Here is a 13,989-nt window from a genome sequence, read left to right on the forward strand (position 1 = left end):
CTCGAGCTCCCTGAGGGCCGGATCCCTGGGCCCCCCCTCCAGGTCTTCTGACCCTTTCAGAAAAGGCTACCCCCTCCCTCCTTGAACTTGAAGAGCCCAGCCTTTGCCTGTATCACGTGAGTCACGGATGCTTGGGGTTCTGTCTTCAGTCTTTGACCTGCTCTAGGGCAGGGAGAACTCCACCTGCAGTGCCCCAGGGGCCCGCACTCTGTCCAGCTTCCGGCCCCTCACCAAAGCCCCTGTCCCAGGGGTCCCGTCTGCCTCCAGGAGCCTCTGTCCTGTGGAATCAAACTCCGTGTAGACCCACCCAGCCAGCTTGGGTTAAGATCTCGGCCCTACCACTTAGTAGCTGAGTGATTGCAGTCAGGTTCCTTCTCTCTGGGTCTCAGTGCTACACCTGTAAATTGCAGAGGCGGGTGATAAGGGTGCCTATCTTGGGGTTGTTGTGAGAATTATATGAATTACTGTCTATAAAAACCAGCAGCAAGACTCAGCACATAGTAAGTGCTCAATAAACAGCCCTCCTTGCTCCCAGGTGCCACAGTGGCAGCAAAATTATAGTAGCAAATCATGTACTTGAACGTGAGGATAATGTCACTGGCTATCAATGGTGGTAACTGTTATCAGTCTTTTCTGTTGCCATGATCCCATCCTCAATGCTTTATACACTCAATCTCTTTTGAGTCCTCTCAACACACTTGGAGATGTGGGCTCTTGCTCCCATCTTCCAGATAAGTAGCCAAGACAAAGGGGAGAGACCCACTCAAGTGACACCTCAGGTCTGCAGGAGGTAGGATATGGAGGCCAACAGTGGGGCTTTGAGGCTGTAGGATCCTGGGTCTGATCCGGCTCAGGCACTTCCCCCGGGTGACCTGGGATGAATCATGTTGTCTCTCAGCCTTGGCTTATCCACCTGTAAAATGGGGATAATTGGTCTTACCTCACCATGCACAGTGAGAATCCAGGGATGGCTATGGGCTTACTCAGGGATCGCTCAGTGCGTGGTGGCTAATGGTGGAATCTCAGGGCTGGGGTTTGTCCCCATCCTATCAGCCCTGAGTCTGAGCCTTCCCTTCCCACTCTATGGCCCAGCCTTCCAGGAGGACATGTCGCCCTGTCCTGCTCTGCTAGGGACGCTCAGGCATCTGAAACCGGGCGTGCATCGACTACAGGTTTTGGGGAGGTGAGGTCTGCTGCCCCATTTGGAAGCAATTGGGGCTTGAGTCTCTTGGGCCTCAAGCCCATGTTGAACTTATTTGAGGTATTTGTGTCTTCAAAGTGGAAACCGAAACAAGGAACGGAGTGTAACAGGGTGTTTTGCTGTTCGTCCAGATTGTCCTCCTCTGAAGTGTGTCCCTGGCCGACACTTCAGTGGCTGCACAGCACAGACCCGCCTGGGTGGGCAGGGAGCTCCTGGGCTGGAGCCTGCCACTGCCCTGAACCTTCAATGGCTCTCACTGTCTCCAGGGATCAGCCAGGTGCCTTCCCAGAGCACTGCTTTAAAGCCCTTTCCCAGCTGTGGGACCCTGAGCGCGTGCCTGTCTCCTCTGAGCCTCAGTTTCCTCCCCTGGAACACGTAGAAAATATTCCTTACCAGTTTGCCCAGAACTGAGGGGTTTCCTGAGATGCAGGACTTTGAGTGCCAGAACCCGGAAAGGTCCAGGCCTTCCAGGATGAGTTGGCCACTTACGGGGCTGTTGTGAGGATGAAAAGTGCCTCCCAGGCTGCTTGGAAAGGCGCAGGGAAAGCTGGGGCCTGTGCGCACTGCACTTCACACTTTCCATCACATTTAACTCTTGTCACTTCACAAGCTCCCCAGTGATCCTGCTTATTCCCCCCACTTTAGAGATGAGGATACTTGAGGCCGGAGAGAAGAGGCAGCATATCCAGGGTCAGATGGGGTGGCTTAGAGTGAATGACTAAGTTGCACAGTTGCATGGGTACAGGAGGTCACCCCTGCATCTGGAGGGCGGCCCTGTATGGGAGGGTCATACTCAATGGGCCTCGGTTCCGAGTCGTGGAGGTGGGAGCTTCAGGGGAGCCCCAGGGCCTTCCAGCCGTGGGGGAGGCCCCTCCTTCTCCTCCCACTGTCTCCCCTCAGGGTGGTGAAGCCCCAAGGTCGTGCACATGACCTGCTCTGGAGGAGAGCCAGACACTCACCCCCCTGCTGATGGCCTTGTCCCCAAACTCTTACTCGCCCATGCCACTGTGCTGCCACTGTCCTGGGTGTCCTTGGGCTGTAAGTGGTGAGTCGTCACAGTACCTACATGGCAGGTTTTTGTTTTTTTTTTTTAAAGCATTCATTGGGGTAATTTATAAAAGAGCTTAGCAGAGTTCCTCAGTGGGTGCTAACAAACGTTAGCTAACAATAAGATTATAATGGATAAGAATAATGCAATTCCCCAAATGTCTTCCCCTTCAGGATCTCACTGAACACACACACAACGGCACTAACTCGAGAGGTGGCTGTGATTCTCCCCACATCCCAGATGAGGAAATTGAGGCTTGGGTCAGGGGAGGAAGTTGCCCAGAGCGGCTCAGGAAGTGGGGGCGGGGCTGAGGAGCCAGGCTGATAAGACCCGAACCTACCCCTTGTCCCTCTCTGCCTGACTGCCTGTCAGCTTGGCACCCTCCTGCCCCTGCCCCAGAATGGAGTAGTCCTTCGGGCTCCACTGAGAGCCCACCGGCTCCATTCCCCACCTTTTGCCTTTTTGTTTTCCTCTTTCCATTGTGTTTATCACCAGCGGAAATCAAAGTATTGATTTCCTTGCTTATTATCCATTTCCCCCACAAAAATGTCAGTTCCAGGAGGGCAGGGACTTTGTCTTTTGTTCACCACAAGGTCCCCAGTGCCTGCACAAAACTGGTCCTCTGTAAACTGTTGAATGATTTGATTATCTCCTCGGAAGAACGAATGAAAATTGGTGTCCGGCAATGCCACTTGTGCTGCAGTGCCTGATTCGTACCAGCAGATGGCAGCAGAGAACAAGATACCTGGTGGGTGGAGCCCAGGTGAAGTTCATAGGTTTGACTTTGGAGTGTGTGTGTTGCCTGTACCATCTCTGCCTCCTCCCCCTAAACACTCTTCCGGCCTGCAGATCCCAAACTGATAGAAGGAGACCTTTTCCAATAATGTATAATAACAGCTATCATTGATTAAGTACAGAAGCAGTATATGCCAGGCACTTTGTATGCATCCTTTCTCTGTACTTTTCACAATTTCCCTATTATTAACCTCTTTCTGCAACCAGGGAAACCGGGGTACAAAGACATGCTCCAGGTTACATAGCCAGTGGGGATCCAGGACTATTAGACCTGGGATCATTCCTTCAACCACTGTGAGGTAAGGTCTCTGAGCTTTAGTTGCCTGTTAGCAGACTTGGGGCCACCCCAGGAAGACAAGGGCCACCCTTGTCTCTGGAGGTGTGCAAGCAGCGCCAGATAAAATGCCAGCAGAGAGAGTGTGGGGCATCAGATGTCCAAAGCCATTCTTGGCCGGGTACAGCTGGATAGATCATTTTCAGAACCCAGCACAAAATCAGAATGTGGGGCCCTCGGCTCAAAAGTTATGACGAATTTCAAGGCAGCAACAGCAGAACATTAAGCCAAGCATGAGGCCCTTCTCAGTACAAGACTGTGTGACGGCACAGGCTGCATGTTCCTGTGTCTGGGGAGGACATGTGAGATCTCGGGGCTCCTGGGACCATCACCAGCCCAGCTCTGCAGGAGCTCAGGGAAAAAGGCCCCCTCAGCACGTTGCTTCTCATAACATGGACCCTGCCTCCCGGCACCTTTTATCTCCCTTCCCTAGCAGTGATTTATCTCCCTTGAGGGGCTGGGGCAGCCTCAGAGGCGCTCCCATTTGATGGTTCATGAATCTTTCGTTTGCGGATCGTCCGGCCACTCTCCTCGAGGCCCCGCAGACCCGCCACCTCCTTTCTGCCACGTGAGGATTAGGAAGCCGTAAAACAAGGAACCCAAACGCCCGGCTGAGGGAGCGCACATGGGCGTCAGATGCTGGCAGGGGATGGATGAGGGGGACCCCTGGCCTTGGGGCTACCATTTCCAGTCCCCTGTCCAATGTGGAAGGGACTTCCTAGCTACACCTGGGGCCAGGGCTTTTCAGGACCATCCCCAGAGGGAGAGAGCTCTGCTGAAGCCAGAGCTAGAGGTGGTCCTGGTGTGGGGCAGGGAGTGAGGATGCTCAGGCTGAGCTGAGTGTGAGGGCTTTGGTCAAGTTTGGGTGGGAAGAGCTGAGTGCCTACTATGTGCTGGGTACTTAATACATATTGTTTTCATATCTCGAAGGGCTGCTTGCATCTGAACAGTGCAGATGAAGAACCTGGGGCTCAGAGAGGTGAGGCCACTTGCTAAGGTCACACAGCCAGGACGTGATGGGGTTAGGATTTGAATCCAGGTGAATAGATAGCAAAGCTTTATCCTAAACAGAAACTTTTAGGGGCACCTGGGCGCCTCAGTCTGTTGCGTGTCTAACTCTTGATTTCGGGTCAGCCCATGATATGGTTCAAGCCTTGCATCTGCTGGCACAGAGCCTGCTTGGGATTCTCTCTCTCCCTCTCTCTCTCTGCTCCTCCCTCACTCATGGTCTCTCTCTCTCTCTCTCTCTCTTTCCTTCTCCCTCTCAAAATAAATAAGCATTAAAAAAGAGAACATTTTAAATCATAATATTAAAAAACATATTACTTATTTCTTGAACGTAATCTATATTTTACAAATTTGTAGTTGGAAAAGGCATACGGAGCAAAATTCCGAAGTTTATGTCTTCTTCTCTCTTCTCCTGTTGCCCTTTGCCTCCCTGCTTTCGGTTGTTTTGAGTGTATTTATTCCCAGAAGTGAAGTTGCTGGATCATGTAGTCTAACTTCATTCTTTTGCCAGCAGATATCTAGTTTTCTTCACACTGTTTGTTGAAAAGACTATCTTTCCCCCATTGACTAGTCTTGGCATTCTTGTGGAAAATTATTGGACCGTACACACGAGGGTTTATTTATGGACCCTCTATTCTATCCCATTGACCTTTGTGCCATTACCACACCGTCTTTGATTAATGGGAGCTTTATAGTAAGTTTTCAAATCAGGAAGTGTGAGTACAACTTTGTTCTTTTTCAGGATTGTTTTGGCTATTTGCTGTCCCTTCAGATATTTAGTTTTGGGGATGAGGTTTTCCATGTTTGAAAACAAGTTGTTGGGGTGGCATTAAGCCTGTGGATTGCTTTGGGTATTATTGATTAGAAATACTAATTATTCTTATCCATGAACATGGGATGTCTTTCCATCTATTTGTTACTTTCAATTTTCAGAAATGTTTTGTAGTTTTTATTGTACATTTTTAACCTTCTTAGTTAAACTCTAAATATTTTATTCTTTTATTAATGCTTTTGTAAATGGAATTGTTTCTTAATTTCCTTTTTAGATTGTTCATTGTTAAGGTACAGAAATACAACTGCTTTTTGTGTGTTGACTTTGTATCCTGCTACGTTGCTGAATTTATTAGTTCTAACCATGATTTTTGTCTGTGTGTGTGTAATTTCAGTGTTTTAAACATATAAGATCATATATTCTGTGAGCAGAGATACTTTTACTTCTTCCATTCTAGTCTGGATGCCTTCTGGTTCTTTTTCTTGTCTAATTGCTCTGGCGAGAATGTCCAGTAGCACCTTGAATAGAAATGGCAAAAGCAAGCTTCCTCACCTTTTTCCTGATCTTAGGGAAAAGCTTTCAATCATTCACCATTGAGTATGATGTTTGCTGTGGGTTTTTCATATATGACTTCTATTATATCGAGATAGTTATCTTTTATTCCTAGTTTTTTGGGTGTTTTTTTAAAATCATGAAATGGTGCTGAATTTTGTTGAATGCTGTTTCTGCCTCAACTGAGATGATCATGTGCTTTTCCCCCCTTCCTTATGTTAATGTGGAATGTGATACATTACACTGATCAGTTTTCAATCAAACTACCCTTGCATTCCAGGAGTAAATCCCTTTTGGTCATGGAGTTTAATCCTTTAAATATGTAGTGTAGCACATTTAACACTTGAGTTCAGTGTTATAGATATGTTTGTCTGTTTAATATCCATTTCCTCTCATTATGTTAAGCTCAGTGAAGGCAGTGACCAGGTCAATCCTGTTCACAACTTTTTCTCAGTATCACGCACAAGGTTTGGCACAGAGTAGGGGCTCGCTAAGTAATGAATGGATGAATGAATGAGAAAACAGTAAGATTACAGACAGAAGTTAATGCAGATAGATAACAGTATGGGATTACATGTGATTTATTTATTTATTTATTTAGATCAATTTTTTTTTAAGAGAGAGAGAGTGAGTGAGTGGGAGAGGGGCAGAGAGAGAGAGGGAGAGAGAGAATCTCCATGCTGAGCATGGAACCTGACTCAGAGCTCAATCTCACGAGATTATGACCTGAGCTGAAATCAAGAGTCAGAAGTTTTAACACACTGAGCACCTAGGCGACCTGGATTCCACGTGATTTAAATTTTCTTTTTATACTTTTCTTTCATACCTTTTTATCCTGATTTTATTTTATAATCAAGTAAAAATCAAATATACATGATTTTAATGGTAGAATGAGAGGCAGCTCTGGGTGCCCAGAGGAGACAGGATTGGAAGGCATGCAGTCCGGGCAGGAAACCTGGTAAGGAGGCTGCTGGGATGTCCACGTGTGGGGTGATGTCAGGGGCGTGTGTACAAGGGACTCTGGGGGCCAGGACCTCAGTTTCCCTTTTGGAAAATGGAGCTAATAGCCACTTCTGTACTGAAATTACAAGGGTCAAATGAAAACCATCATTTGTTAAAACTTATTCCATGTCCTTCACTGTCATATATAATGCCCTCATTCCCAGTTCAGGTTGTCTTTATTTTCCACGTGGGGAAATCGAGCCAGAAGTCCATTCAAATCCTAGCTCAGCCATCATATACGCTGTGTGACCCATAGTAGTTTGTTTCTGAGCCTCAGTTTCCCTACCTGAATAGCAGGATAACAACAGTCCCTACTTGGGGTGTCGTGTAAGGTCAATAGCATGTGCACTTAAAGCTAGTAGATTACCCACCGGGATGATCCAGCAAATATAAGCTGCCCATCATCACCATTACCAAAAGCGGTGAAGTTACCGCCCTAGAGTCACAGGGCAAAGGATTCAGCCCAGGGCTCTCTGACCCCAGAGCCCAGCTCCTCCCCGTTCCTGGGGTGAGGGCCTCCCCTACTTATCAAGAGCTCCGAGTGGCAGGTGCCTGCCTGGAGCTTACTGGGGCTGAACGTGAGAGGGCTCTGTCCGGGAGCTTGTCCCAGTTGGTCCAGTGTGGACAGGGGAGGGGTCAGCGATCGTGGCCCTGTGGGAGGATTTTGCAGGGCCTGTGTGTCCAGTACAGCATGCGGTTTCCCAGCAGCCCACGTGCCACTAATGGGCCTCCCTTCACATGACAATACACTGAGATAACAGACAGATTTAATTAAAAAGAACACACGTCCTCCTCTGCAGGGCGGCTGCAGCCAGGGTGTGGGGCCCACAATTAAAACTTAGCTCTATAAAGTCAGCGCATAGGCGTGGGGGCCCAGAGCGGCCGGGCTTTCTAAAAAGAACACCCCCACCGCCACATGCCCACATTATTTATCGAGTTAATTTTGTTCTCTGGCCACAGGGTGAACCAACTCCAAGCCCCAGCCCTGACTTGCCTCCCGCTCCCAGGCTGTGCCAGCCCTGCACTTGCCTCCTTTGGGGAGGAGTCAGGCTCAGAGGGCCAGCTTTGAACGAGGAAGCCCCTGGCAGGCCTCTCCCCAGCTTTGTGGGACCAGGCAAGTGACTCAGTCTTCTGTCAGGAAGGGCCTGACTCTGCCCCCTGAGGCTGGGGGAGGCCCGAAAGAGGCAAACAGTGGGCTCTCAGAAAGTCTTGGCTGTTAATGTCAGGGTCATGACCACTAGTGGTGAGAGCTTCTGGAAGGCCAGGAGGCCTTGGCAAGAGGGAGGTCGGGACGGCCGGGGAGATGCAGCAGTTGAGCGGAGATTTTGGAGTCAGAACCATCCAGGTTTGAATCCTGGTTCTGCCACTTCCTAGCTGTGTGGACCTGGGTGAGTGACTTCCCCCTCTGGGGCTGTTTTCTCTTCTGCAAAATGGAAATGATAACAGAACCTTCCTTTTGAGTTGCGACCTGAAGAATCCACAAGCTGGGTACCACACCTAGCCCCGAGTAAAAGCTCAGGAAGTGTGGGCTTGGGCACTGTGGCCCGGGCAGGTGGCTTTGGCAGCTGAGGAGGGCGCCTAGAGACGCTGGTTTCCTGCCTGGCTCAGGGCACTTTCCCCAAGGCCAGTACCTTGCAGGCAGAGGGGGCCTTTCCAAGTATTTGCTCTCCAGGTGCCCGCCACTGTCGGGCTGGAGGCAGGGGTGCCTGCCTTGTGACCAGATAGGCGGCCTGATAGCAGGGTCCGCGAGACAAAGCTATCAGAGACATTGACAGGATACTGAATAGGCTTCTCTGAGCGGCGGGTACAGGATTGCATTTGGCTCAGATTTAATTAAAAAGACTCAAATCTTTCTGATAATCCTCCCAGCAACGGCTGGAGAAGCGCCCGAGGCAGGCTCCCTGGCAACGGCGCATCCTGCTGATAAAGAACTTTGGGGGGAGGACCAGGGAGCCCCCTCAGCTGGCCAAGCGTTGCTGCTATCAGCCCTGCCCATCACCCGATAGAGAGGGACAGCAGCTGCCACCACCCTCCACCCCACCCCACCCCCAGCACCCTCCCCACTCGGTGCCCCTCACCACTGCAGTGCACATTGGTGGGCTGCGCTGTTCATGGGTCCAAGCCCTCTGCCCGGCCTCTACACACCTGCTCCCCCAATCCAGCCACCCATCTCTTGCTTTCTCCTGCCCGTCCCTGTGGACACCAGCATTGAGCCTGGGGTTTCCCATTTTGGGTGTTCATGGATTGGGCAGGTCTCCGGTTCTGCCTGGAGGCGGAACGAAGAGTGGAAGGGTGAGGCTGGGCACCCATGCCTGCATCCCTGGTGGTACCTTACCCCGCCGGCCTCCCAGGCTTTGCCTGTACTTCTTCCCTCTGCCCAGTCTCCCATTCATGGATTCTGATGAGTTGTTCAAATCCCAGCCCTAGTGGGGTCTCCCAGCCCTCCTCTGATTTACATACGAGTCCCCAGAATTCAGTCCAGAGCCTGGCAGAGAGCAGGGGCTCAAGGGTTATCTGATAATGAATGAATGAATGAATGAAGTAGATGAATAAGCCTGAACTTGGTACAGAAGTTCCTATACCAGTTTTATCTTATTCCCAGGTCAATGACCTGGCAGGCAAACGACTCCTCTGTGCCTCAGTTTCCTCCCCCACACATCAGGGGCATCCATCAGGAAGGTAGCCTGCCCTTGTTGGGGGAAGAGCTGTGACAGCGGTTCACCACCTCCTGTCCCCACCCTAGTGACTGAGGGGTGCTCCATGGTGCATCCAGCACCACATGACCCTGGCTTTGGCTCCTCAAGGCCAGAGAGCAGGCCTTGAGCTGTCTTCCCCTTTACCCTCTTCTCCCTGGATCCTGCTTCACCTTGGAACCCATCACAAAATATTTTAAATTTAATTATGTTGATACGTAGCCATCCATGTGGCTCAAAGTTATTTGTAGACAGAAGAGTGAGGTCCCCAGTTCCTACCTCCACCGGCCACAGGGAGCCACTGCTTTCTCCTTTCTTCTCTATGCACATGGACGTTTCATTCAATTATAAGATGCGAACATCCAAAACTCTGCACAGTGATCTCTCCCTCGTCCTTTTCACTTCCTGGGCCCTGACCCTCTTTCCATGTCACTGTGGAAGGTGCTCTTCATTTTCACGGATTCCGTTGAGCGGATGGCCTTGATCGATTTAGCCAGCCCACTGTGATGGACGTTTTGATTGTGGTCTGTCTTTCGTTGTTATTAACAAAGCTGTGCGGAGGAATCTTGTATACACGTCATTCCCAGAAGAGAACCTGTTGGGCTCAAGGTGTTTCCATTTCAACGTGGCAACCTCACTCATTCATCCTTTCATTCATTTGTCCATCAGTAGTTTGCCTGCCATGTGCCAGGCTCTAAGCCAGGTGCAGAGGGTGAATGGTCGGATAAGACAGTCCAGATCTTTGTCCTCTTAGAGTATAAAATTCTGCTCCATGGACACAGTGCCTTCCATCTGCCCTGCCCACTGATACTGGAGGGCTTCTCTCACTCAAGAACTTGCTCTGACTCCCTATGGCCACTCGCTCCCATTCAGACTCCCAGACTAAAGTGTGAGGTTCTCTGTCCTTTCTCATCTAGCCTGTTAGGTCCTTACTTACCAGCCAACGCCTTCACCACTGTGGGCTTCCTTACTGACCTTGCCTCTGGGCAACCCTGGAAAATAAACTCGAGCTGGGTGGGCACCTTCACTACTGGAGCACCTGTGTTGTGCTGGGCTGCTGGGCTGTGTTTGGGAGCACTGGCTTTGGGGTCAGACCATTTGGGTTCATCCCCCACCCCCATTACTCTTGAATTGAACCCTGTGGTCCTGGGCAAACTATCTAACCTCTCTGGCCTTGGCTTCCTCATCTGAAAAATGGGGACAGTGATCTGTCCTTCCAGGCTTGTGGTGAGGAGATGATCTCAGGCACCTAAAACAAGCACCAGACAGGAGCGAACTGGCATCATATGCTTGCTTAATACCCCCAAATGCCTTCTGAGGGGGGTTATTGGTCCACTTTATAGTTGAGGAGGTGGAGACAGAATCAGCGTTGGAATCCAGTGCGTTTGGCTCCGTGGTCCTTACCTTCAATCACTAGCATCTCCAGCCTCCCTGGGGTCCCTATCTGCACAGTGACGCCCACTCTGCCCACCACGATGGCCTGTCCTGCCTGGCTCTCTTTGCGGCCTTCTCAATCCCTTCCCTTTCTACCGGGCTCTGGCTTCTCTCTGTTTATTCATTCAGTTGTGCTCAGCACACCATTCTAGATGCTCAGGATTCAGCAGGGGACAAAGTAAATGTTTCTTGTGAAGACCAGAGAGTTGGTGGGGGGCAGGGTATGGAGGGAGAGAGAAGCCAAGAGATGGAGGAATCGCAAAGGAAGGCTGGGTCAAGAAGCTGGGACAGGACAGAGACGTGCCTACAAGTGGCAGGGGGTGTGGGGTGGCTTTGGTGGGTGAGGGGAGTGGGCAGGACCTGGGCAGAGGAGAGGAGCAGGGGTGCTGAGGACCCTCCTGGGAGTTTGCCTGTGTAGGGGTGAGCAATAAGAGGGCCCAGATGCTACTGGAAGGATTTTCCTTTAAATACGGAGACCAGAGCAGGGTTAGGGCCACAGGAATATGGGGGGGGGGGAGAGAGAGAGAGAGAGAGAGAGAGAGAGAGAGAGAGAGAGAGGGAGAGGAGGGCTGGAGACAGAGCCCAGCAGAAGGTGTTGGCCATAGGCCAACGGGTGGGGGGACTTATTTGGGGCCCTAAGAAGTCAAAGGCACTTGCCACCCGATGGCCCCAATTGCCAGGGAAGAGGAGCTTGTTGGGGAGCAGCCAGCAGGTGAGGGCCCGGAGTGGGGGGCCCAGGGAGAGGGCCAGGTGGCCCTGGAGAGGCCTCCCCATCACCAGGTGCGTGCTCGCTCAGAGCCAGTGCCGGGCTGAGCGTTTGCGTGGCCGTTCTCATTTCATCCACACAGCAACCCAGTGCTGAGGCAGGAGCATTGTGCCTGTTTAACAGGAGGAAACTGAGGTTAGAGAGGATGGGAGTTTGCCTGGAGCCACACAGCTGAGGAGCCAGGCCAGGCAGTGCTGGGGCTTGATGTCCAGAGGTCAGGCTCACCTCACTGCGTACAGAATCCTGTAAGACCCCGCCCCTCTGCACCGGCCTGGGCACCCAGGGGTCCACCTGTTCTCTGTTCTCTCAGCCTTTCATCCTCTCCTAACACGTCTTCACCTAGGGTGGACGCTGGAGTCCCCCAGGAATCAGGTCCAGGCTCACCCTAGGGGCTCGATGCACGCTTCTGCTGTGGGGGGTGCAGCACGGAGCAGCTTCCTGCCCTGCCCGTTGGCCTCCGGCATGCCAGTGCTCCAGGACGCCCTTCCACCTCCAACCAAGTGGCTGGGCCCGGGGCCACCACAGTCACTGAGATCCAAACCAGAGGGAAGGTGAGAGGAGCTGGAGCTCCAGGACCAGGTCCGGTGTCACGGGGTTTTCCTCGCCCCACCCCCACCGTCTGGGGCCTTCAGGTTCTCCTCCCGACCGACGGCATGCTTTCCTCCAGGCCTGCCCAGCACATCCAGGGCTCGGCCCTCACTGGCTGGGCCTGAGGTGGGGAAGAGTACACAGGAATCTTGGGTGTCGGGTGCTGTGCCCGCTGGAGAGGCTCGGGGTGGGTGTTGGGCTGGGTGAGGGGCAAGGGAGGAGGGCCGGAACCCCCATGGGCCAGGACCAAGCCAGGGCCGTACCCCCAATTCCAGGATGAGACCCCTAAGCCAGCAGAGGTTCTGTGCAGATCAGGGAACCCCCATTCCACCCATGATGCACAGATTGAAAGACTGGTATTTTCTTTTAAATGCATTAAAAAAAATTTTTTTTAACATTTCTTCATTTGTAAGAGACAGAGAGAGACAGAGGACAGACAGGGGAGGGGCAGAGAGAGAGGGAGACACAGAATAGGAAGTAGGCTCCAGGCTCTGAGCTGTCAGCACAGAGCCTGACATAGGGCTCAAAGTCATGCACATTGAGATCATGACCTGAGTTGAAGTCAGATGCCTAACTGACTCAGCCACTCAGGTGCCCCTAAATGCAGTTTTTTAAAAGTATATTTTTAATGTTTATTTTAGAGTGGGGGAGGAAGGGAGGGATAGAGAGAGGGAGACACAGACTCCAAAGCAGGCTCCAGATTCTGAGCTGTCAGCACAGAGCCTGACATGAGGCTTGAACTCATGAACTGTGAGATCATGACCTGAGCTTAAGTCGGATGCTTAACTGATGAGCCACCCAGGTGCCCCAAGATTGGCATTTTCTGGCGGGATGGTTGTTGTTTCTTCATGTGTGGGAATCGTCCAGGAGCCAGCAGCTGTGGGGGGTGAGTTGGGTGGTCAGGATAGTGCCAGCCTCCCTGGGCATCAGTAACCGCATCTGCAGGAGAGGGTTCTAGGGCGTTCTGCCTGAGCACCCTGTCCCTCGGAAGGATGCAGCACACCAGCCACAGTGTCAGGGCTGCAGGCCGTCTGCCCAGAGTTGGGTCAGGAGGGGTGATCCGAGTCCAGGGAAGGTGAGTTGTGCTGGAGGCCCCAGGACTCTTGGATGCACGGTGGGTCTCTTCCCAGACTCCATTTGTCAATGCGGCTGTCTGTGAATTGCATTCAGGATCAGCTTCCAAGGGTAGCGGTGTGCCCGGAGGCGAAGTGGGGGCCACACCCCAGATGGGGAGGTTGTCTGTGTGAAGGTGTGAGGGGCCTGGCCTATTTCAGGAAGAGTGACAAGTTTAATGGGGGTGGAGGGGAATGTGGTTCAAGGGACACAGGGTGCCATTTGACTTTGGAGTGGTAAACTGAGGCCAGATCACTAGAGGCCTTGAGGGCTGGGATGTCAGTAAAGCAGTAGCATCCGACCCTAATGTGTGGGCTGGCCTGTGCCCTGGCACCACACTTGGGTCCAGAGGCTCCAGACGGCAGTGCCCTTGGCCACCTCCAGAGAGCTGGCCAGTCTGGGCCGGGGCTTGGCGGTGTGACTGTAGCTTCCCGGTGAGTGTGATGCTTGTGTGGGATGGAAATCAGGAGAGTGGGGGAGGGGTCCATAGTTGGACTGTGCCCCTGGGCAGACCGTGCCAGGGCGTCTGACCTCTCCAGTGCCCGTCTTCCACGGTGGTCCCAGACCTCAGCCACTTGGCCCGTTGACCAGCCTGTCAGTTACTGATCTTCTAGAGAAATGATTAGCTTCTATTTTGAAAATAATGCACACAATACCTATTAAACTTTAGGAGGAAATGATGA

This window comes from Suricata suricatta, chromosome 13 (genome assembly GCF_006229205.1).
Source record: "Suricata suricatta isolate VVHF042 chromosome 13, meerkat_22Aug2017_6uvM2_HiC, whole genome shotgun sequence".
NCBI classification, from domain to species: Eukaryota; Metazoa; Chordata; class Mammalia; order Carnivora; family Herpestidae; genus Suricata; species Suricata suricatta.